We start from the raw sequence: 23,338 nt of genomic DNA on the forward strand, positions 1-23,338 counted from the left end.
AGGTTACCTGTAGTTGAGGCCAGAATCTCTGCGGTTTGCTTGATGTTATTTGCATATGTCGTGCTGTCACTGAAGAAGCAGCCTTTAACCTATGGACAGAGCTGCCACAAGCTGCAGTCCTCTCTGATCAGGGCTCAGTAGAAAGCAGGCAACCCAACTGTGAAATCAGCTGTGTTGCCCCACACAGACTCCTAGAATCAAAGAGTTGTAGGGCTGTTCAGGGTGCTCGGGAAGCTGTAAGGTACATGATGCTAGAAATTTTGTTTACATGCAGAATATGAGCATTTTGTGATTTAAATTTCTTACCTTTGGCTCTAATAATAAAGTATGAAGAACCAGAATCTCAATCAAGTTTCATGCCTCCATGATTTCTAATTCATCATTAGTTTTTTTTCTGCCTTTTGCTACAATGAGTCCCTTTTCCTAAATTGTATTTCATCAGATACGGAGTGCTGGTTTCTTGATTCCCATTTGCAGGAATCATGGTCCCCAGTATGACATGGTCTTCAGGCCCTCATGCTTCACTAAGTCTGACTGCACAATGTTATAAAGCTTAGCGGTTCATCAATCAGACCCCTTCTGAGGAGAAAATTGGGAGCATTAGATATGAATAATAAATCTGTCATTCACTGCGTCTGTGACTTTGGGAAAGACCCCTAACCTTACAAAGCTGTGGTGTTCTTATTTACAAAATGGAAATAACAAGGACTTCCTTATCAGCTTGTAAGCTGGTTTTGATGGTTATGGAGATATTAGGCAGGGGAGTATCTTGTACTGTTTTAGCTCAGGAAATATTATCAAAAGGCCTAGTTTAGGTCATAGCTCATCTCATCCACTTGTAAGTACCCCTTTGTTCTCCACCTATTCATATAATCTTTATGTTGACCTCTTGGCTTTGCCCTCATCCCCGTGATTCTTATTTTTCTTAATTAGGTGTCTATTGTTGATTTTGGCAGATATGACAATTCCTCCTAATACCTCTTATTGTCTGTCTCTCACTTTTCTATGCTTTGAGCAGACCTCCTCATTCTATTTTTTTAAAAAATGTGCACACACACACACACACACACAGTCTGCTGGAATTTTTATTGTGATCGTATTGACTCTAAAGATCAATTGGGGGAACTGACATTTTGATAATGTTTTGACTTCCAAACAATAAATACGGTACATCCATGCATTTACTTAGCTTTTCTTTATCTCAGTAAACGCTCTTTAGTTTTCCACGTTAAGATATTGTACATCTTCTGTCAGATTTATTTCTATATATTGTTTTTGATGTTGTGATAAATTACATCAATTTTTAAATAGGTTTCTTGAAATATCATTTACATACATTAAAATCCACTCTTTTTAAGGGTGTAAGTCTATGAGTGTTGACAGATGCATGGAGGTTGTGTAACCACCATCACAAACAAAATAGAGAACTGTTCTACCACTTGCCAGAATTCTCTCATTTCCCTTTGTAGGGAACATCTTCCACTCCCCACTCCAGTCCCTACAACAACTGATCTGTTTTCTGTCCCTATCGTTTCGCCTTTTTCAAATTGTCATATAAATGGAATTGTGGAGTATGTAGCTCACCTTTTGAGACTGGCTTCTTTTACTTAGTCCAATGCTTTCAAGATCCATCCATATCACTGTGTGAATCAGTACTACATTCTTTTTATTGCTGAGTGGTTTTCCACTGTATGGATAGACTACAATTTATCCATTTACCAATTAAAGACATTTGAGTTGTTTCCAGTTTGTGACAATTCTGAATAAAGCTGCTATGGATACTCATGTATAGGTTTTGTGTAAAGATAAGTTTTCATTTCCCTTGGGGAAATACTTATGGGTAAGATTGCTGGGCTATATGGTAAGTATATGTTTAACTTTATGAGAAACTGAAAATCTGTTTTCCAAAATGGCTGTATCATTTCGTGTTATCACCAGTAATTTATGATGGTTTTAGTGCATCTTGGTATTGTCAGTTTTTTCTTTTTAAATTTTAGTCATCCTAACAGGTGCACAGTAATAGCACACTGTGGTTTTAATTTGCATTTCTGTGATAACTAATGATATTGAGCATCCTTCAAGGGCTCATTGGCCATGCCAGTAACTTCTTTGGTAAAGTGTCTGTTCCAATACGTTGCCTTTTTTTGAATTGACTTGTTATTATTAAGTTTTGAGAGTTCTTCATGTATTCCAGGTGCAATTCTCTTATCAGCTTTGTGTTTTTTTAAAAAATATATATTTATTTATTTATTTTTGGCTGCATCGGGTCTTAGTTGTAGCAGGCGGGATCTTTCTTTGCAGTGCGTGGGCCCTTCATTGGGGCACATGGGCTCAGTAGTTGTGGTGTGCGGGCTTAGTTGCCCCACGGCATGTGGGATCTTAGTTCCCTGACCAGGGATCGAACCCACGTCCCCTGCATTGGAAGGTGAATTCTTAACCACTGGACCACCAGGGAAGTCCCTCAGCTTTGTGCTTTGAAGATATTTTTAAATTTAAAAAAGAACAGAAGTTTCAAACTGTGATAAAGTTCAGTTTATCAATAATATACCGAAATTGCCAGCCTTCTTGAATTTGGAGATTACAAATCCAAGGTGAGACTGATTACTCGGTTTTGTGTTTATCTTCAGTTAGTTCTTTCATATGCAACCACTGAACTTCAGACGTGGAGTAAGTGGAGCTCTGGATTTAGCAAGGGTAGGAATTTCTCCTGGTGAATAAGATGGTGGGGGGATATAGGAGCTGAGTGCATGCTAGGAAACGATTCTAGTGATTACCATGGAAACTAAGATGGGTAAAGAGGAAGTTCAGGAGTGAAACGGTAGTGAAAAATGGCAGGGTCAATGGATTGGACCATTCCAGCGGGTCAAGAATTGTGGAGAAGTATCACAAAAAAGAAGCTAGAAAAATAGGAGATGGTGATCAGAGAGTGGAGCGCTTGCACGTGAGATCCTGGAGATGGTAGGGTTGTTGGTAATAATGTTTGGGGTGTGACAATGAGCGTGAGTGACTGAAGTCGGTTGGAGAACAAGATCACTGAAGGAGAGGAGTTCAAAAAATGGGAAGTCTGGTGTTAAGTAGGAGGACCACCTCCAGGGATGTTGACGTTACCAAAAAAGGTGACAGGGAAGGTGGCAGAGAGAGAGTGACCCTGGTTACATATCCCTTTGAAATATAATGAAAGCTACACACTATCATTTTAGAAAAGTGCACATACACATATATTTTTGGTGGTGTAATATTCAAACCCCTGCTCCCTTCATGGATGGATCTCTAGATGGATCTCTAGACCAGGCTGAAAGTTAAAGTAGCTCTGCTCCAAAATTTTAAATTTATCCTTAGGTAGGGTTATTATTTCTCCCTCCCTCCCTCCCTCCCTCTCTCCCTCCCTCCCTTCTTCCCTCCCTCCCTTCCTTCCTTCCTTCCTTCCTTCCTTCCTTCCTTCCCTCCCCTTTCCCTTCCTCCCTTCCTCCCTCTTTACCTTCCTTCCATGTGACTAACCATCACTTATGTGAACTTTGGTTAAGAACTCCTTTTGGAAGAATCCTGTTCCCCGAATGCAACAGCGAAGAACCGTGCTTCCCCATTTGCAACGGTAGGGGGCACCCTAACATTTCTAAACTTCGCGATGAGGTCCAGCTCACAGTGCAGAAGAGCAGCAGCCCGTTCAATAATACTTTCAGAAAAAAGGAGAATGTCAAGCTGGAGGGAGGAGACTGTCTACCACTGCACTTTCCGAAATCCAGGGTGATCCTAGCAGTTTCCTCTTTTATTATTTAGTGGCAGTAATTAGACTGGAAAGGAACATTTTCAATAGTAAGCTAGAGGGGAAGTCTGTTTGGATCATGAAGTTCCATCTCTTAGTGAAACAGGTACAGCAATGTGAAATATTCATGTGAAATATAAATAAATATCCAAATATATCACCACGTTTTCACCTAAATCATGTTTCTACAGAGTTCAGGATGGTCTTGTTAATAGTAAAATATGTTCAACTCATAAAAACTTTAAAAAGCCACTGTTTCCTAGCCCAGACAAATAAACTCAATAAATTTTCCTCACAACATAGCTAACAAATGGAGGAACTTGTTGGAAATATTATGGGGACCAATAAAAGGTAATTTTATTTTATGTAATACCACTTATGAAAACTCACTGTGGCTTGATGTGAAGAGCTGGACTCCTTAGAGGTTAACACCCCAATCATTAACCAACAATGAGGGTAAACTTGAAGGGCATTTCTTCTATTATGAAACATTTACAATAATAACCTTGTAAAAAATAATGGGATCTTTTTAAAGCTCATTTATTTCCTGGCTAAGTGGCAATTTCCCATCACTCAAAATGCCAATACTTCCTCCTGAAACCCTAGGGATAATCCAATTCATGTATGTTCGTTAAAAAAAAAAAATCTGGTTAAAATAAGCAGGTGATTCTGTTTTAATAATATCTGTCCTGCCAGCAATAAGACAGTCTCAGGTGCAAATAAATATATAAACAAACAGATTTTCTTTAAAGCACACGGGGTCTCATATCATTTCCAAATTAGCCAATTAGCATGGTGCTATTGGAAGAGATAATTAAAAAGTACATTTAGACTCAGAAATGTTTCCTGAGAGTAATCTGGAACTTACAGCCCTTATTCCACCTGTAATTACTTTGCCTGATTTTCCACTCTGTAGATAGAGGTGAACACACCTTCATCTGGGCAGAGGGAAAGCCTTCTTCTTTCTCTCCTGGAGTAAGCTTACATATATCAATACTTCAAAACGATCAATAAACAATTATTTTTTAACAAAAGAACTCCCCATACCAACTCTCTAAGTTGTTTGAGGGAGAGTTAACTAGTACAGAATTTAAATTAAGACTAAAAGTGTTGTCTTTGTCCAGAGATCCAGCCTGTAATTTGTTCTGTTAGAAATATTTTCACAATTAGAATCCTTGGTAAGTTCATCGACTTTTGTAGTAAAGGATGTCTGTCAGAAAAACTGAATTATTGAACTGTATGAGGTCACTTATATGTGGAATCTAAAAAAGACAACAAACTAGTGAATATAACAAAAAAGAAGCAGACTCACAGATATAGAGAACAAACCAGTGGTTATCGATGGGGAGAGGGAAGAGGGAGGAGCAATATCGGGGTTGAAAATTGGGGTACAAACTGTTGGGTGTAAGATAAGCTCAAGGATGTATTGTACAACACGGGGGAAATAGCCAATATTTGTAATAACTGTAAATGAAAAGTAACCTTTAAAAATCGTATAACAAATTTAAAAAGATAAAAAGAAAAAGAAAAACCGATTTACTGAGCTTTATAGGTGAAAGAATTTTGCTGGGGAGAGGTGGGGTTTGGGGAGGACAGAGGATGAACAGACAATCTGTATTTGTTTGATAGTCATTAAGTTGGTGCCTTTTAAATTTTAAAGTGCATATAAATCACCTATAGAGCTTGTTAAAATGCAAATTCTTATTCAGTAAGTTGGGGTTGGGCCTGATACTCTGCATTTCTAATGTTTCCACGTGATAAAGTGTTGCTGGTTAGAGGTCACACTTGGAGTGACAAAGTGTTAAGCTTTCTGGCAATTCTGTGCCTTTGCTTTATGTGTACTAGCTCTCCACCATTCACCCTCCCTGTTGGTATAACTCTTTTACTATTTACACGCCTGCTCTCTGCTCAGGCGTGCATGCATTCCTTCTCTTTGGGTAGCATTCACTTTATTTTTAAAAATAAAATTTTAATTTTAGAACCGTATTAGGTTTACAGAAAAAATGTGAAGATAGTTCCCCGCACTGATTCCCTTATTATTAACTTCTTAATAATTAACTAAGGTCCATGACAATGAATGAACCAATACTGATACAGTATCATTAACTAAAATCCACACTTTATTCAGATCTCTTTGTTTTTACCTAATGTCCTTTTTCTGCCCCAGGATCCCATCCAGGACACCACATTCCATTTAGTGGTCATGTCTCCTTAGGCTCCTCTTGGCTATGATAATAGTTTCTCAGACATTACTTGTTTCTGATGACCTGGACAGTTTTGAGGAGTGCCAGTCAGGTATTTTGTAGAATATCCCTCAATTGAGAATTGTCTGATTTTTTCCCTCATGGTTAGACTGCAGTTATGTGTTCTGGGGGGAAGACCACAGAGGTAAAGTGTTATCCTCATCACATCACATCTAAAGAATATACTCTCAACATTATTTATCACTGTTGATGTTGGCCTTGATCACCTGGCTAAGGTAGTGTTTTCAAGTTTCTCTACAGTCAAGTTACTCTTTTTTACCCTTTTCCATACTGTTCTCTATGGCAGGCAGTCACCATGTGCAGCCCACAATTAAGTGGGAGGTTATGTTCTACCTCTCTGAGAGTGGAGTGTCTACACAAATTATTTGCAATTCTTCTTCATGGGAGATTTGTCTATCACCCCCCATTTATATGTCTATTTCATCATTTATTTATATCATAGATATTTATTCTATACTTTGGGTTATAACCCCATGCTATTTAATTTTGTTGCTCAAAACATTCCAGTGTGGTTTTTTTGTTTGTTTGTTTGTTTTTAGCACTTTTGAATTTTCTGGCACTATAAGATGCTCCAGGCTCATCTTGTATATTTTCTGCCCCAGTCATAGAATTAGCCATTTCTCTAAGGAGCCCTAACCAGCCCTTTTAGTAGAGAATGCTAGGGGGAACCAAGTTCTGGGCACTAAGTGTGTTAGTTTCTACAGGGGTATCTTTGCTTCTGTGTCCTCTTGGCTGATAGAGCAAGCAAATATACATGTGAATATTAATCCATGTATATACACATATCTGCAAATATTTCTATGTATAAATATTTGTATGTACATTAAGCTAAACATGAGTTTATATTGATGTCTCTGACTCCATTTTTTTTTTAACATCTTTATTGGAGTATAATTGCTTTACAATGGTGTGTTAGTTTCTGCTGTATAACAAAGTGAATCAGCTATACGTATACATATATCCCCATATCTCCTCCCTCTTGCGTCTCCCTCCCTCCCACCCTCCCTATCCCACCCCTCTAGGTGGTCACAAAGCACCGAGCTGATCTCCCTGTGCTATGTGGCTGCTTCCCACTAGCTATCTATTTTATGTTTGGTAGTGTATATATGTCCATGCCACTCTCTCACTTTGTCCCAGCTTACCCTTCCCCCTCCCCGTATCCTCAAGTCCATTCTCTAGTAGGTCTGTGTCTTTAGTCCCATCTTGCCCCTAGATTCTTCATGACCATTTTTTTTTTTTTTAGATTCCATATATATGTGTTAGCATACGGTATTTGTTTTTCTCTTTCTGACTTACTTCACTCTGTATGACAGACTCTAGGTCCATCCATCTCACTACAAATAACTCAATTTCGTTTCTTTTTATGGCTGAGTAATATTCCATTGTATATATGTGCCACATCTTCTTTATCCATTCATCTGTTGATGGACACTTAAGTTGCTTCCATGTCCTGGCTGTTGTAAATAGAGCTGCAATGAACACTGTGGCACGTGGATGTCTCTGACTCCATTACCGCATGGATCATTCTAGACCTCGTTCCTTGCTTATCTATAACCACCCACTCCAACAATGAAAATCCAGGCTCCAACCTCCCTCCATCCACTGAGGGCCTGCTGGCGGATGGGGCCATGTTGCTACGAGGCTGCCTGCATGCCCCAGAGGGGTGCGAGGCTAGTGCTGGTTTGTTGGTGGGCGAGTATGCCTCTGGCACTAATAGGCTAGATGGTAGATTCCAAAATGGCATGCGCCAGTGCTGGCATCATTGCGGTACAATGAACTCCCCGATATGGCTGCCACCAGTGTCTTCATCCCCGGGGGAGTCCCAGTTGCCTCCTGTCCCTCTGGCAGGATCTCCAAGGTCAGCAAGTGGGTCTGACCCAGGCTTCTTTCCAATTACTGCCTCTGCATTGGGACTCAGAACATGTGAGGTTTTGCATGTGCATGTGTATCTTATAGTACTCTGGCTCCCAAACTTAAGCCCTACTAGTTTTCAAAGCCAGACGTTTTGGGGGTTTGTGTTCCTGGTGCAGGACCCCTGGCCAAGGAGCCCAGTATGAGCCTGGGGCTGCTTGTTTCTTGGGGAGAACCTCTGCAATTGTGATATTTCTCCTGTTTGGGGGTCACCCACTCACGGGTGTGGGTCCTGACTAAGCTGTGTCTCTGCTGCCACTACCCATCTCATTGTGGTTCCTTCTTTATATCTTCAGTTTTGGAAAATCTTTTCTGGTCGTTCTCATAGATAGTTGCTCTGTAAGTTGTAATTTTGGTGTGCCTGCAGAGGAGGTGAGTTCGGAGTCTTCCCACTCTGCCATCTTGGTCATACCCTCAATCGCATTTTATTTTCAATCACATGTTTTAGTTGGATGTGGAAGTTTGCTTGACAATTTGATAATTATTGTCACTCAGCATGTTGGCAATATTCACTGTATTTTAGTTTACATGGTTACTTTAGAAATAACTGCTTTCTGACTAATTATTGTTTATTTGTAGGCCATATGTCTTTTCTCTCTGCTTGCTTTCAAGACTTTCTCGTATTTTTTGTGTGACTCTATTTTGCTTATTTTGCTCAAAACTCGTCTACTCCTTATATCAGGATTCACTTTTGACAAGAGAACTAAAAAGAAAACCCAAGAGTTTCATATGCTTTATTCTCTCAAGTTAAAAAATAAAGAATAACCTGATTTAAATTTGGTGGAGATTTTTGCTGAACGAGACTGAAGTTTCAGAGATTAGGAACAGAACTGAAATCTAGTTTTGGGCACGGGGACTGGACTAACACTTTTTTTCCGCCCATTACTAACACATGGACCTGATGGATAGAATACAAGAACAACAGCAAAACTAAATCATACCTTTAAAAAAAGAGATGGAAATCTGTGGGTACTTCACTTAAAACAAAGTTAGAGAAGACATGTAATTTGAAGTTAGAGAAACATGCTTGCAGCATGATATCCTGATAACCTGGGCCTGTGTGGGATACACGTCAGAACTGAAGCTCTTATGTCCAGCCAGGGCTCTGTAAGGGCTGCTGTGGCAGATTGCATTCTCCAGAGATGGTCATAAGAATATTTCTTAGTCCACATGGTTTTGTAGAAACTTGTCCCTCCTTCATCAAAGGTGGAATCTAATTCCCCTTCCCTTGAATCTCTTATGTCTCACTTTTAACCAATAGAATTGGTCAGTGGAAGTGATGTTCCATGATTTCCAGGTCTCGGTCAGAAAATGTGGTGCATCTTCCAGTTGCTGGTTGGAACACTCGTGCTGGGGGCCTGTGCTGCCATGAAAGCTGTCCAACTGCCCCAAGGCCACCGTGCCATGAAGAAGCCCAAATTATCGCATGTGGAGAGACCACTTGGAGAAGCCCTGGAACTACACTTAGAGCGATGCCTGGCCAGCACCCATCTGCTCCTGCTGGCCTCCACCCCACCTCCCCACCCCACTTCCAGCTGCAGTCACCTAGTACTGCAAATGCTTCAGAGATATTGAGCCAGAACTGCCCATAGAGCCAGTGTCAAATTTCTCACCCACATGAGATAAGAAAATGATCATTTATGTTATTTTAAGTCGCTTAAAATTTAGTGATTTGTTATGCAGCGTTAACGACTTGAACAGCTGTTCTTTAGTGAAAAGGGACTAAAGGGATCCTTTCCACAGACCCACTGATGTGGCAAGAAACCTCCTCCCTGTCTGGGGACTCTGGGCAAATAGTCTCTTGGGAAATTAAAGTCATAAAAGATCTCTCACCTTCTGAGATTGTAAGGTATGAAGACAATTAAATACGGATTGTTGGGGATTTTTTCATTACATGGTAATTGCCTTTTAGGAAATAAAGCTAACATGGAATCAAGTAGAGCCAAGAGTTAGAGGGAGAGAGAGAGTCCTGAATACAATATTTGAGCACCTATTTCCAGCTATGCTTGATTACAGTTACATGATTTCCCCATTTGTTAAAAGGCACAATAGTAGCATTTACCGTTTGTGGTAAGCCCCAAGCAAAAAACTATTATTATTATCCAAGATGATTCCTGGATCATCAACTCTGTCTTAGGAAACCCATTCACTTTTCTTTATTTGAAAGGAAATGGTAGTCATCTTTACTTCCTAACAGGAACAACTAGTAAATAAATCCTCATTAGTATTAACTGACTCCATCCTTCCTTTTCACTCCATGCTTTGGGTAATAAAGATTTTAGTAAATAATGTTAAGCTTGAAAAAATGCATTAATGTATTAAATGATTTTTATACCCATAAGCATTACCTTATTATATGATGTCTGAAGGAGGAACTGGTGCAATATCTGAATATGATTAGTTTTATAATGGAATGGGGAAGCAGGGAGGGAGAAATGGTCTCATTTTTTCCTTTTTGGAAGAATGCATAATACTCTGTTAATTGACAAAGGAGAGAACTTAGCTTTCATGGGATTCGGGTTTGAGGAGTGAACAGTAAGTTCTAGCCAAGCTGGGAAACTTTGGGAGGTTCTAATCTGCAGAAAGTAGAAAGCCTCTATGTACCAAGAACATGGAAATCATGGCCCCAGTTTGGGCTTTGACTCTGCCACAGTTCTGTTATAATTTAACCCCCTGGTCAATTCATATCGTCACGTTTGAGCATCTGAGGAGGATATGTCAGGTATTGTTCAGAAAGCTCTGTGATACCCTGTGCATTGGGATTATACTCTTTAGAATGACAATGATAATTCTGATCCCAGAACTGAATGAAGTAGCTCAAAGTGTGTATGAGCTGGAAAAATATGTAGAAGACTCTAGAATTGCCATGATGACAAAAATAGAGTCTCATGTCTCAGTCCTCACAGAGCTTATAGTTTAGAAAGGGAGGTAGATTTAACCACTCACAGAAACAAAGCTGAAGTTACACTGTGATGAGTGGGAAAACTGGGGACATATAGAATACCAAGAAAGCCTCTAACTGGGGAATTTGAACCTCTGTATTTCATCAAAACTTAGAGGCAGTTTTTATATGATGCATGGTTATTCTATGTACCACTAAGAAAAAAATCAACCACAATGGAATTCCTAAAAGGGAACCTCCACCTGAAGCTGGGATGCCCCCTGCAATAAAAGGGCAAGTGAGAAATAAATGATCTCACGGAAAGGGACAGCAAGGAAATTTACTTGTCTCAATGTCGGCACTGAGCTGAAGGAGGAAAAGAAAACTCTCCCGAGAATTTCAATGTCAAGTCAGTGCTTAAGTGTTCTCCATCTGAATTCACATTAATAATAGGTCCCAAAACTCAAGGAGAGAATTTAAAGTGATTTCAGATTGGCAGTTCCCTGAGATGACTGGCAGAGGCAAACGCAATTCTTGTTGGAAGAATTGACTTGCATCTGGGCCAACAGTACTCACAAGACTCCACTTACTTGTAGGACACACTCTAATCTCAGAGAGGCTAAAGCATGAAGAAACTGGGATGGAGGTTGGGTCTCAAAGATTCACAGGCTCTATCTTGGTGAGGAGGTGGGAGGACATTCCAGTCAGAGGCATGAGCACATGCAAAGGGACCCAAGGAGAGGGAGGCTCAGGGAGGTCAGGTGACAGGAGGGCCGAGTGTGCAGAGCACAGATGCAGGGAACATGGTGGTGGGTCAGGCTGGAGAGGTGGGCTCAGTTGAGACAGCGCAGGGCGTTGGAGCCACATGAAGGAGTTTTGTCCAGATCCAAAGAGAAATGGGGGAGACTAAAAGGTTTTTGGAGGGAGAGTTTGAGAGAATCACATTTGTGTTTAGAAACAATGATTTTGGCTGCAGTAAGGAAAATGGATCGAGGGTAGATGGAAGCTTAGTGGATGGTGCCTACCGTATAATGGTCCAGCGGTCCCCAACCTTTTTGGCACCAGGGGCCGTTTTCGTGGAAGACAATTTTCCAAGGACTGTAGGTTGGGGATGGTTTCGGGATGATTCAAGGGCATTACATTTATTGTGCACTTTATTTCTATTATTATTACATCAGCTCCACCTCAGATCATCAGGTATTAGATCCCAGGGGTTGGGGACCCTTGGTATCCTATGACTCTCCTCTTTGCAAGAAGGATAACCCGGAAAGACTGAGGCTCACTTTGGACTTAACGGACTGAAAGGGAAGAGTCCTCAGACATGGCGAGATCAGAGAGCGTCACCCATGCCAGGAGGTCTGTGGGTGATGGGGATCCTGGGGAAGGACCCTGGTGGACTCTGAAGGTGTGGCCTGGCTTTCTCATAATATATCTTATAACACAGTATTTGCCTCTTTTTTGTTGTTGTTCTCAAGTGAACTGCCAAGAAACCGTAAGTGTTTTGAAAGAGATTTTCACAGAACAGATGATAATGTTTTCCTTAACTTCTCACCTATCTTATTTTTTAATGAAAATCTCCTGAAATTCAGTAACTTGGGACTGGTTCTACACTCAGAGAAAGGCAGGGTGTATCATCTCTGTGGCTGAATTTGCTATGTTTGGTCTTTCTGCAGATGCCTTAACTCTGGCTTTTTATTGAGTATTTTATCTTTGAACTCTGAAGACAGCGTTAGGAAAGTGACTTCCAACACTTATAAGAGATTTAAAATTTGCTCATTGTTTTACAATTTTGCTTTATAAATAAGCATAAAATTATATAAACAGGCATTAGTGGGATCATATCACACATATTGGGATTTTATTTAGTGAAATTATATTTTTCCTGTTTCCTTTTTCACTTGCTATTCTCCATTCCTAGCCTTCCCAGTCCATGACTCTGTAACCCCCTCCCACCAGTAACCCATGAAATTTATTTTTATTTGTTTAATTAAAACTTATGTAGTGCTAATAGGAACTGGGCATGTTTTAAGCACTTGACAAACTTTATGAGTCTGGTAAACCTTGTGGGTTTCTTCTCAGAATAATGTTTTTAAATGCATAAAATAAAATGCATGGGATTACAAAGTAAACAAATTATACTGAAAAAAATTATCAAATCTTTAAAATATTGTGATATTAAATATCATATTATTTAATAGCACATTAAATAAAAAGATCTAGTGTCAGGTCAAATAACTGGCATATTTCAAAGTAATGATAAGCATAAATAACATTTTGAGATACTTGGAACACCTCTGATGTGATAGGAAAATATTTGTAATTTTATTTGTAACACAGTCACAGGTATAGCAAATAATAATGCAGTTTTTTGCCTACATTCAGAATTGAAGGAAATGCTAAACTTCAGGTGGATGTTGTGAAAATCATTTTTTCTATTCAAGTTTGTGCATCAACCCCCAGTAAAGATACTAGTGCCTTTTGGGGGAGGAATGCCATTTCTGCCAAATGAACAGAGTATCTTGTACTCTGTGTGTTCAGAGCTCATAAGAACGTAGTTTGGTATTCAGGGAAATAAAAGTTGACGTTTCCATGTTGGCGGAGGAACACATGGGAATTGCTTATACGTCGAAGCTAAAAAATGATACAAATGAACTTATTTACAAAACAGAAATAAAGTCACAGACATAGAAAACAAACTTATGGTTACCAAAGGGGAATGTGGGTAGGGGAGGGATAAAGGAGGAGTTTGGGATTAGCAGATAAACACTAATATGTATGAAATAGATAAACAACAAGGTCCAACTGTATAACACAGGGAACTATATTCAATATCTTATAAAAAACTACAATGGAAAAGAATCTGAAAAAGAATATATATGTATATATATTTATATATATGTATAAAAAATATATATACATACATATAACTGAATCACTTTGCTGTAACCTGAAACTCACATAACATAGTAAATCAACTATACTTCAATAAAAAAAAAAGAACCCCAGGTTTGTGGACAAACACCTGCACGTAGGCATCTAAAAGGGCATCTGGATGCATGTAAAGGAGGCCTGTGGTCTTCTCTCCTTGTTCTCTTCTCAAATTACTTTCCCAACTCAGTAAGGGTCACCCAATTATAAAATCCACTCACTCAATTATAGAAACCATTTACCCAACTGTAAAAACAATTCACCTGATTGTAAAACCCAGAAGCCTGGGAATCATCTTTAACTTTCTCCTTTCCCTCACCCTCATGCCCAGCCCATCACCAGGGACTGTCAACGTTCCCTCTAAAAGTTTCCCCTGATCCATTCATTTCTATCTCCATTGCCATTTCCCAATCCAATCTCCATCATCTCTGACTTAGCCTCTTGGATTCCACTTTTCTTTCTCTGAAACTTGTTCTCCATAATGATTTTATAACACATTCACTTATGGTCAACTAGTCTATGACAAAGGAGGCAAGAATGTACAGTGGAGAAAAGACAGTCTCCTCAACAAATGATGCTGGGAAAACTGGACAGCTACATGTAAAAGAATGAATTTAGAACATTCTCTAATACTATAAACAGAAATAAACTCGAAATGGATTAAACACCTAAGTGTAAGACCTGAAACCATACGACTTCTAGAAGAAACAAAGGAGAACACTCTTTGACATATACTGAAGCAATACTTTTTTTTTTGTTTTCAAAGGCAAAAGAAACAAAAACAAGAATAAACAAATGGGACCTAATTAAACTTAAAAGCTTTTTCACAGCAAAGGAAACCATCAACAATATGAAAAGACAACCTACTGAATGGGAGAAAATATTTGCAAATGATATGACTGATAAGGGGCTAATATCCAAAATCTATAAACAGCTCATACAACTCAATATCAAAAAAACAAACAACCCAATTAAAAAATGGGCAGAAGAACTGAATAGACATTTTTCCAAAGAAGACATGCAGATGGCTAACAGGCATGTGAAAAGATGCGAATCATCAGAGAAATGCAAGAGAAAGACAAATACTCTATGATATCACTTATATGTGGAATCTAAAAAAAATGAAACAAACTAGTGAATACAACAAAAAAGAAACAGACTCACAGATATAGAGAACAAACTAGTGGTTACCAGTGGGGAGAGGGAAGGGGGAGGGGACAAGATAAGGGGAGGGAATTAACAGGTACAAACTACCATGTATGAAGTAAATAAGCTACAAGGATATATTGTACAACACAGAGAATACAGCCAATATTTTATAATAACTTTAAATGGACCATAAACTTTAAAAATTGTGAATCACTATGTTGTACACCTGAAATGTATATAATATTGTGAATCAACTATATGTCAATAAAACAAACAAACAAACAAAACTCACTTCAGGGTCGCCCCTCAAAAATTAGAATAAAATCCAAACCCTTTAACATTGTGTAAAGGCCTCGCATGGTCTGACTCTTTCCTACCTTTCAGATCTAAGTGTTTCTTTCTCACTCTTGTTTGGCACTCCAGCTATACTGGCCTCCTCTCTGGTTCTCAAACACGCCAATCCTTCTGCTGCCTCCAGACATTTGCACATGCTATTTCCTCTGCCTAAAATATGCTTTCCCTAGATCTTTGCATCACAGGATCCTTCTCACCCTTTGGGTCTTAGCTCAAGTAGTACCTTCTCACAGTGGCCTTACCAAACTGCTCTGATGTGGTGTCCATTTTTTCATTACTCTACTATGATTACTTTTAGATTTTAACATGGACACTTAAATGTATTGTTCTTTTTTTTTGAATTTTATTTTATTTATTTTTTTATACAGCAGGTTCTTATTAGTTATCCATTTTATACATATTAGTGTATACATGTCAATCCCAATCTCTCAATTCATCACACCACCCCCACCACCCCCCACGCTGCTTCCCCCCCTTGGTGTCCATACAGTTGTTCTCTACATCCGTGTCTCAATTTCTGCCCTGCAAACCGGTTCATCTGTACCATTTTTCTAAGTTCCACATATATGTGTTAATATACAATATTTGTTTTTCTCTTTCTGACTTACTTCACTCTGTATGACAGTCTCTAGATTCATCCACGTCTCTACAAATGACTCAATTTCACTCCTTTTTATGGCTGAGTAATATTCCATTGTATATATGTACCACTTCTTCTTTATCCATTTGTCTGTTGATGGGCATTTAGGTTGCTTCCATGACCTGGCTATTGTAAATAGTGCTGCAATGAACATTGGGGTGCATGTGTCTTTTTGAATTATTGTTTTCTCTGGGTATATGCCCAGTACTGGGATTGCTGGGTCATATGGTAATTCTATTTTTAGTTTTTTAAGGAAGCTCCATACTGTTCTCCATAGTGGCTGTATCAATTTACATTCCCACCAACAGTGCAAGAGGGTTCCCTTTCCTCCACCTCCTCTCCAGCATTTGTTGTTTGTAGATTTTCTGATGATGCCCATTCTAACTGGTGTGAGGTAATACCTCATTGTAGTTTGGATTTGCATTTCTCTAATAATTAGTGATGTTGAGCAGCTTTTCATGTGCTTCTTGGCCATCTGTATGTCTTCTTTGGAGACATGTCTATTTAGGTCTTCTGCCCATTTTTTGATTGTGTTGTTTGTTTTTCTAATATTGAGCTGCATGAGCTGTTTATATATTTTGGAGATTAATCCTTTGTCCGTTGATTGGTTTGCAAATATTTTCTCCCATTCTGAGGGATGATTTTTCATCTTGCTTGTAGTTTCTTTTGCTTTGCAAAAGCTTTTAAGTTTCAGTAGGTCTCATTTGTTTATTTTTAGTTTTATTTCCATTACTCTAAGAGGTGGATCAAAAAAGAACTTGCTGTGATTTATGTCAAAGAGTGTTCTTCCTATGTTTTCCTCTAAGAGCTTTATAGTGTCCGGTCTTAGGTTTAGGTCTCTAATCCATTTTGAGTTTATTTTTGTGTATGGTGTTAGGGAATGTTCTAATTTCATTCTTTTACATGTAGCTGTCTAGTTTTCCCAGCACCACTTATTGAAGAGACTGTCTTTCCTCCATTGTATATCTTTGCCTCCTTTGTCATAGATTAATTGACCATAGGTGCGTGGGTTTATCTCTGGGCTTTCTATCCTGTTCCCTTGATCTATATTTCTGTTTTTGTGCCAGTACCATATTGTTTTGATCACTGTAGCTTTGTAGTGTAGTCTGAAGTCAGGGAATCTGATTCCTCCAGCTCCGTTTTTTTCCCTCAAGACTGCTTTGGCTATTTGGGGTCTTTTGTGTCTCCATATTAAATGTATTGTTCTAATGTCTGCAGTTAAATAGTATCTCTGTAGCCTTCCATTAAACAATACAAAAAATGTAGCATGCTTTTATGTCTTCTCCTTCCTCTCCTTTCTCCACCTCCCATCTTTTTTTTTAAACACATTTTTATTCGCAGATGTTTTTTTTGGCCATGCCCCATGGCATGCGGGATCTTATTTCCCTGACCAGGGATTGAACCCATGCCCCCTGCAATGGAAGCGTGGAGTCTTAACCACTGGACCACCAGGGAAGTCCCTCTCCATCTCCCATCTTGATTTCAACTGGAATTTTAGTTTCAGATTATTTTCAATATTTTAACAATTATTTAGACTTAAGAATAATTTTTTCTAATAGTTCATGCATGTATCTATTCCTCTGAGCTTCATTTTCTTTTTCCTGAAGTTTGTTTTCTCATCATTCTTTCAGCATGGATCTGTGGGTAATAAATTGAGTTCTTGGATGTAAAGGTGGATATATACATTTGTTAAAACTCATCAAACTCTATACTTAAAATCTGCACATTTCACTGCATGTAAGTTAGAAATATAGTATTGGAAAAAATTTAATAGATGAACCAGTGGATACCACTGAGAACCCAAGCTGAAGAAATTTCTCTTAGAACACAGCACAAAGAGATAAGGAAATGGAAAGTATGAATATGAAGTCAGGAGAGAGAGAGAGAGAGAGAGAGAGAGGACAGATTTAGAAGGTGTAACATTCAATTACATTCAATTGATGGGAGTTTTAGGAGAAAAGGTAGTCTCTTGGAATGAGAACTGGAATGAAGGATATACTCAGAGAAATAAAGGAAATTTCCTAGAACAGAAGACAGATGGAAAGGGCCAACTGAGCAATATAAATATGTACTTTATATCCATATTTAGGCACATAGCAGTTACTGAAGTTAAGAATAGCAAAGCTGACGTGGAAATACTTAGGTGACAGACGTGGTTTTACCCACTGGACAGAATGTAGTATGGACCATGTGTTCATCACAAATTTCTGAACGTTTCCTATGCACCAGGCATTGTGTCAGATGCTTAGTGATTTAGAAGCATGTGAGAGATGACCCTTGCCTTGAAGAAACTCTTTGTCTAGAAGGAGCAATAGACAGGTCAGTGGATAAGTGCAACCAAAGGCTGATAAATGGAAAAATGGAGCACACAGATACACAGATGGGGCAGCACCAGGGGTTAATCAGCCTGGTAAGGGGAGAACAATGTCCTAGCTAATTGAAGTGAGACATCTAGAAAGGAAAAATAACATGTAAAATATTTTCTTTTCAGAATACAGTTCTTTAAATTGCTTTAGTAACAAGGTGTGGGTGTGAAAGGCTGGCAGTGGGGAAAGCACAGGTGTGAGGTGCGTTAGCTGCAGTCTCTAGTTACTCAGGTTAATGTGCAGTTGCTGGAGTGTTGCTCAGAGGCCCAAGTGGGTTTTGGAAAGCTTTCAATCACAAGTAACCATGAAGGTAACCGCAGATGAAGGGAAAAGATCTAAACATCTCCGGGCTTCCGCTATATCTGTGAGGGAAAAAAAGGGAAGGACCAAAGAATTTATGTATGTAGAATTTTCATGGAAGAATACATAATTTCTTTTTTTAAATTGTAATATAGTTAGTTGATTTACACTGTTGTGATAGTTTCAAGTATATGGCAAAATGATTCAGTTATACATATACATATATATATATATATATATATATATATATATAAATTTCAGACTCTTTTCCATTATAGGTTATTACAAGATATTGAATATAGTTCCCTGTGCTTTAAGTAGGTCCTTGTTATTTATCTATTTTTCATATAGTAGTTTGTATCTGTTAATCTCAAACTTCTACTAATTTATCCCTCTCCCTACCCTTTTCCCTTTGGTAACCATAAGTTTGTTTTCTATGTCTGTGAGTCTATTTCTGTTTAGAATACATTATTTCTTCATAGAGTACTTGGACTTTACCTTTTATGGGTTCTATCTACAAAAGGATAGAGAACAGGTGGGTAGGGTTGGTACTAAATGTGGAAAATCCTTTTGTGGCTGAAATCTGTAAGTAAGATGAGGTTTAGCTAAAATTTTCTTTGTTATTTAGCAGTTGATTTCTCAAAGAAAGATAACACTAATACTGAAGGTAATTTCAAGTTTCATAAAGTAATTTAACTGGAGACAAATATCCCCAGATCTATTTATGCAAGGAGCCAGAGGCAATAACTGAGTAAACTGCAGAATTTGGATGAAACAGAAACGAGACTATTTTATTGGCTGCAGCTCATTACATAGATCCTAGAAATGCTGGTCGTATCACTGCTCATGCTTGCTAGAAAATGCTAAAGGGAACTAGATGTCTTAAATTCTACCTTTTAAAAATGGGTTCCCGGGCTTCCCTGGTGGTCCAGTGGTTAAGAATCTGCCTGCCAGTGCAGGTGACATGGGTTCGAGCCCTGGTCTGGGAAGATCCCACATGCTGTGGAGCAACTAAGCCTGTGCGCCACAACTACTGAGCCTGCACTCTACAGCCCACGAGCCACAACTACGGAAGCCTGTGCATAGCAATGAAGACCCAACGCAGCCAAAAAGAAAGAAAGAAAGAAAATTAAAAGGCAAGTTAGAAATTAGAAAAAAACAAACACAAAAAGACAAAAGTTGCCTTTTCTTTTTGATATCTGACATCATCTTAGTGTTCTTCCTTTTCAGAGTTTTCAACATCTGGATTTCTTTAAGCAGTTCGATGAGTTCTTCTTTCAAATTAGAATGAAATTTGTCGATGGCTTCCTTACAAATTCTGAGTCTGTTTTTGTTTATACTCTAAGGGGATGTTCTCAAATGTAGACAAAACAACATCTAACTCCATGATGTCACTGGTTTTCTTTTAAACACCAAATAGGTACACAGTAGGAAGTATCCGAGTCTGTGACTTCACTTCTTGGTTTCTTCCTTTTGCAACGAAACATCTTTTTCTGAGTTTTCAGTTGATTTTCTGTTGCCAGGGTCTCTTTTTCAACAGAGAGCTCAGCACTAAGGGGTCCTATCTTTTTAGGCGTGACTGATTCAGCTGGTTTCTCTGAAAGTTCTGAAGATGCTGTAGCTGAAACAGCTTCATGTTGTCGTGTATTATGTTGTCTGCTGGTTTAATTTTTCTTCTTATATCACTTTCTTCAGTGCTTTCAGATTCATCACTAATGGGCTTGCGTTTTCTTCCTGGCTTTTTTGCACTATTTTTTACAGACTCGTTTTCAGTTGCTTCAATTTCAGAAGTGTCCAAACTTCTTTTTGCTTATTTTCCTTGAGGAGTTGAGGGGATAGGTGATCCGCAGTGTTTGGAGAATTCTTCATCAGCGTATATAGAGTGCTGTGTAGAGGAGGGTATCTTCCGTGGAGTGTGTTCTTCCTACAGTGTTCTTTGAACATCTCGTACCTGAGCACCGCACTCTCCCCGGCGGGGCCATCCCAGCCCACCACTCTCTCCAGTCCCCTTTTTAAGCTAAAGTATTTTGAAACAAATCCCAGAGAGTATGTTATTTTACCTGTAAATACTTCAGTAAAATCATGGCCATCTTATAGAGAATGAACTAGTGGCTATCAGTGGGGAGAAGGAGGAGGGAAGTGGCAAGATAAGGGTAGTGGAAATAAAAAGGATTATTATGGGATTATATTAAATTATGTGTGTGAAACTTTTGAAAATTGTAAAGCATCATAGAATTTAAAGAATCTTTCACTCAATAAAAACTATTCCATTTAGACTAGTAAAAAAAAAGAAATCATCTTTCTTTCATATCATACTTGTTGCAGATACTCAAATTATCACTAATACTCATCATTACTTAAAATTATAGTCGTTATTGGAGCCAGCACTAGATCTTGTTATTTAATTCATTAGGAATAAAGCACATATTTCACCATATCATATTTTTGAAATGATTTGACAATTGTGTTTATAACTGATTTTCTTTTTTTTAAACAAAAACTTTTTTTTACTTATAAAATGTAAAGAGTTACACAAATTTAGAAGAATATACACATGCATACATATATATTTATCTTTTTCAAAGGAGAATTTGCATTATGACCTATTACTAAATGTTGTCTGAATAATGAGCTTTCGTTGGCAAGGTTTATCACTATTGTCGGTTTGGTTTAACATCAATATTATACCTTCTACTTTGAGTGATTATTTAGAGTAATATATAACTGATTTTCTTTGTAAATTTTTTTTATGTCTTGTATTTTAAAATATTAATATTTAATTAATATGTTTCTTAATAGTGTTGACCTTTGGTCCAAGCTAGGATAAGGGTAGGGAGAAAAAGAAGATTTGTGGTTCCCTGGGGTTGGTGGTGGGAATGGAGATGAACACAAATGGCATATTTCTTTTTGGAATGGTGGAAATGTTTCATATTAGATTGTGGTGATGGCTGTATAATTCTGTAATTTAATAAAAAGTACTGAGTTGTAGGTATAAAATGAGGGAATTTTGTGGTATGTAAATTACCCCTCAATAAAGCTGTTTTAACAAAAGAAAAGAAATCATGGCCATTTTAATAATCATCTACATAGGAATGAGAATAAAATAGATTATTATAGTTTACATGTATTAAGTTCTGTGTTCAGAGCTCTTTATTAAGCATTCTGTATTGCATTGTGTCATCCTTTCAACATCCAATCAACTAGGCATAACTGTTCTCACTTCTCTGATGGGGAAAGTGAAAGTCCAAGAGGTGTAGTAAATTGCCAAAGATCACACAGCTAGGAAGTGATGCAACTAAGATTCAAAATTTTTTTTTTGCCTATTCTGGATCTTGTGCCCTTAACCACTGTGTACAAATGCCTCACCTCTACAACATACTTGACTTCTGAAAATAAACCCACCCTTGCATGCATGAATTAACTGCTTTGCATAAGACTATTTATTCTATTGTTTAGTGCCCTTAAATAAATTCCTTTTTGACTGAGAATTTGGGGGCAGAAGGAGTATTGGCTTTGGGGTCATACAGCTTTAGGTTAGTTAGGCATAATATTCCATCACTTTCTGGTTGTGAGACTTTGGGTGAGACTCCAGCTCTGAGTCTCAATGTTCTCATCAAATCCCACGAGGATTACATGAGACACGTGAAAGCTCTAGAGCAGCTCAATATATGGAGACTGGAACCCAGCATATGTCAGCACTCTGCTTCCACTATCTCTTCCTCCAACTCCTTCATCCTACTCTGAGTGTGCTTTCTCCTTTCCCTCCCCCCATCTCTCTTCCATGCTATATTGTCAAGGCTACATTTATATCCACATATCCTAGGTTTCTTCATTTAGCAGTTTTGGGGATTTAATTTCTACTTCTTTACCTTCTCCTATATACATTTAAAAATGCCCAAGCCTGGCTATTACCTTGTGTTAATTCTCATTGCATTTTTTAAATGTAGGCTATGTAACACACTTTCAGAAAGTCGGCAGGGTGTAAACGACCTATCTCATCATTTCGTATCACATTCCCTATGAGATTATGAAGTAGTATGTGCTGTATAAACCATGGCACATTTTGGTCATCACTGTGTTGTCAATTTCAATTAAGGCTGAGAACGTCTGAATAGATGGGGGTGGCCAGGGGAGGGAAGGGGAGGGTCAGACAGGCTGATGGTCACTTGGGCAGCCTGGCATATTCTTAAAACTGATTTACAAGGCTGTTTTAATTACCTTGGCAACTCTCCTTGGGACACTCTCCAAGTTCCTCACATTAAAGTCTTCTCATCAGCAACCACCCAAATTATCAATGATTAAAATGCATAAACCGCCCAGTTCTCTGCTGGGCTCATCATATGGATGAACTCTAAGGTTGTCATAGTCTGAGATGTCAAGCTGATTCTCTGGTTGCCATTGGAAACAGTTTAGATCTCTTAAAAACACTGAATAATCTCTCCAGGTCAATTCATATTCATATTGTGACTACTGAATAAATCAAATTGGGTTAAAGAATCTTTTACAGAGAATTAAAAGGGTTTTTTTGTCGGAAATTGGTACATTATTAGTTGGCACTGGGAGACATATAAAGAGGTAGACATCTAGGTTGAATTATTCAAATATATATAGAATTAAATGTAATTTTGACTTGGTTGAGACCTAGGGCATATAAATAAAAATAAGTATGTGCATACAGATATACATATGCACATTTCCAGATCTTCCTTATGCTCAAAAATAACCATCTGCAAATTGTGATTTTAGGGTCTCTGAGGGAAGATCCAAGCTGAATATGGTAGT

At 38.3% G+C, this 23,338-nt stretch overlaps 1 pseudogene; it reads right to left on the reverse strand.

Annotated features, from left to right (window-relative positions):
• Positions 1-18,548: 18,548 nt before the first annotated feature.
• LOC103006590 (centromere protein U-like) lies at positions 18,549-20,500 on the reverse strand (annotated as a pseudogene).
• Between the last annotated feature and the right edge of the window lie 2,838 nt (positions 20,501-23,338).

This window comes from Balaenoptera acutorostrata, chromosome 4 (assembly GCF_949987535.1).
Source record: "Balaenoptera acutorostrata chromosome 4, mBalAcu1.1, whole genome shotgun sequence".
In the NCBI taxonomy this organism is placed as follows: Eukaryota; Metazoa; Chordata; class Mammalia; order Artiodactyla; family Balaenopteridae; genus Balaenoptera; species Balaenoptera acutorostrata.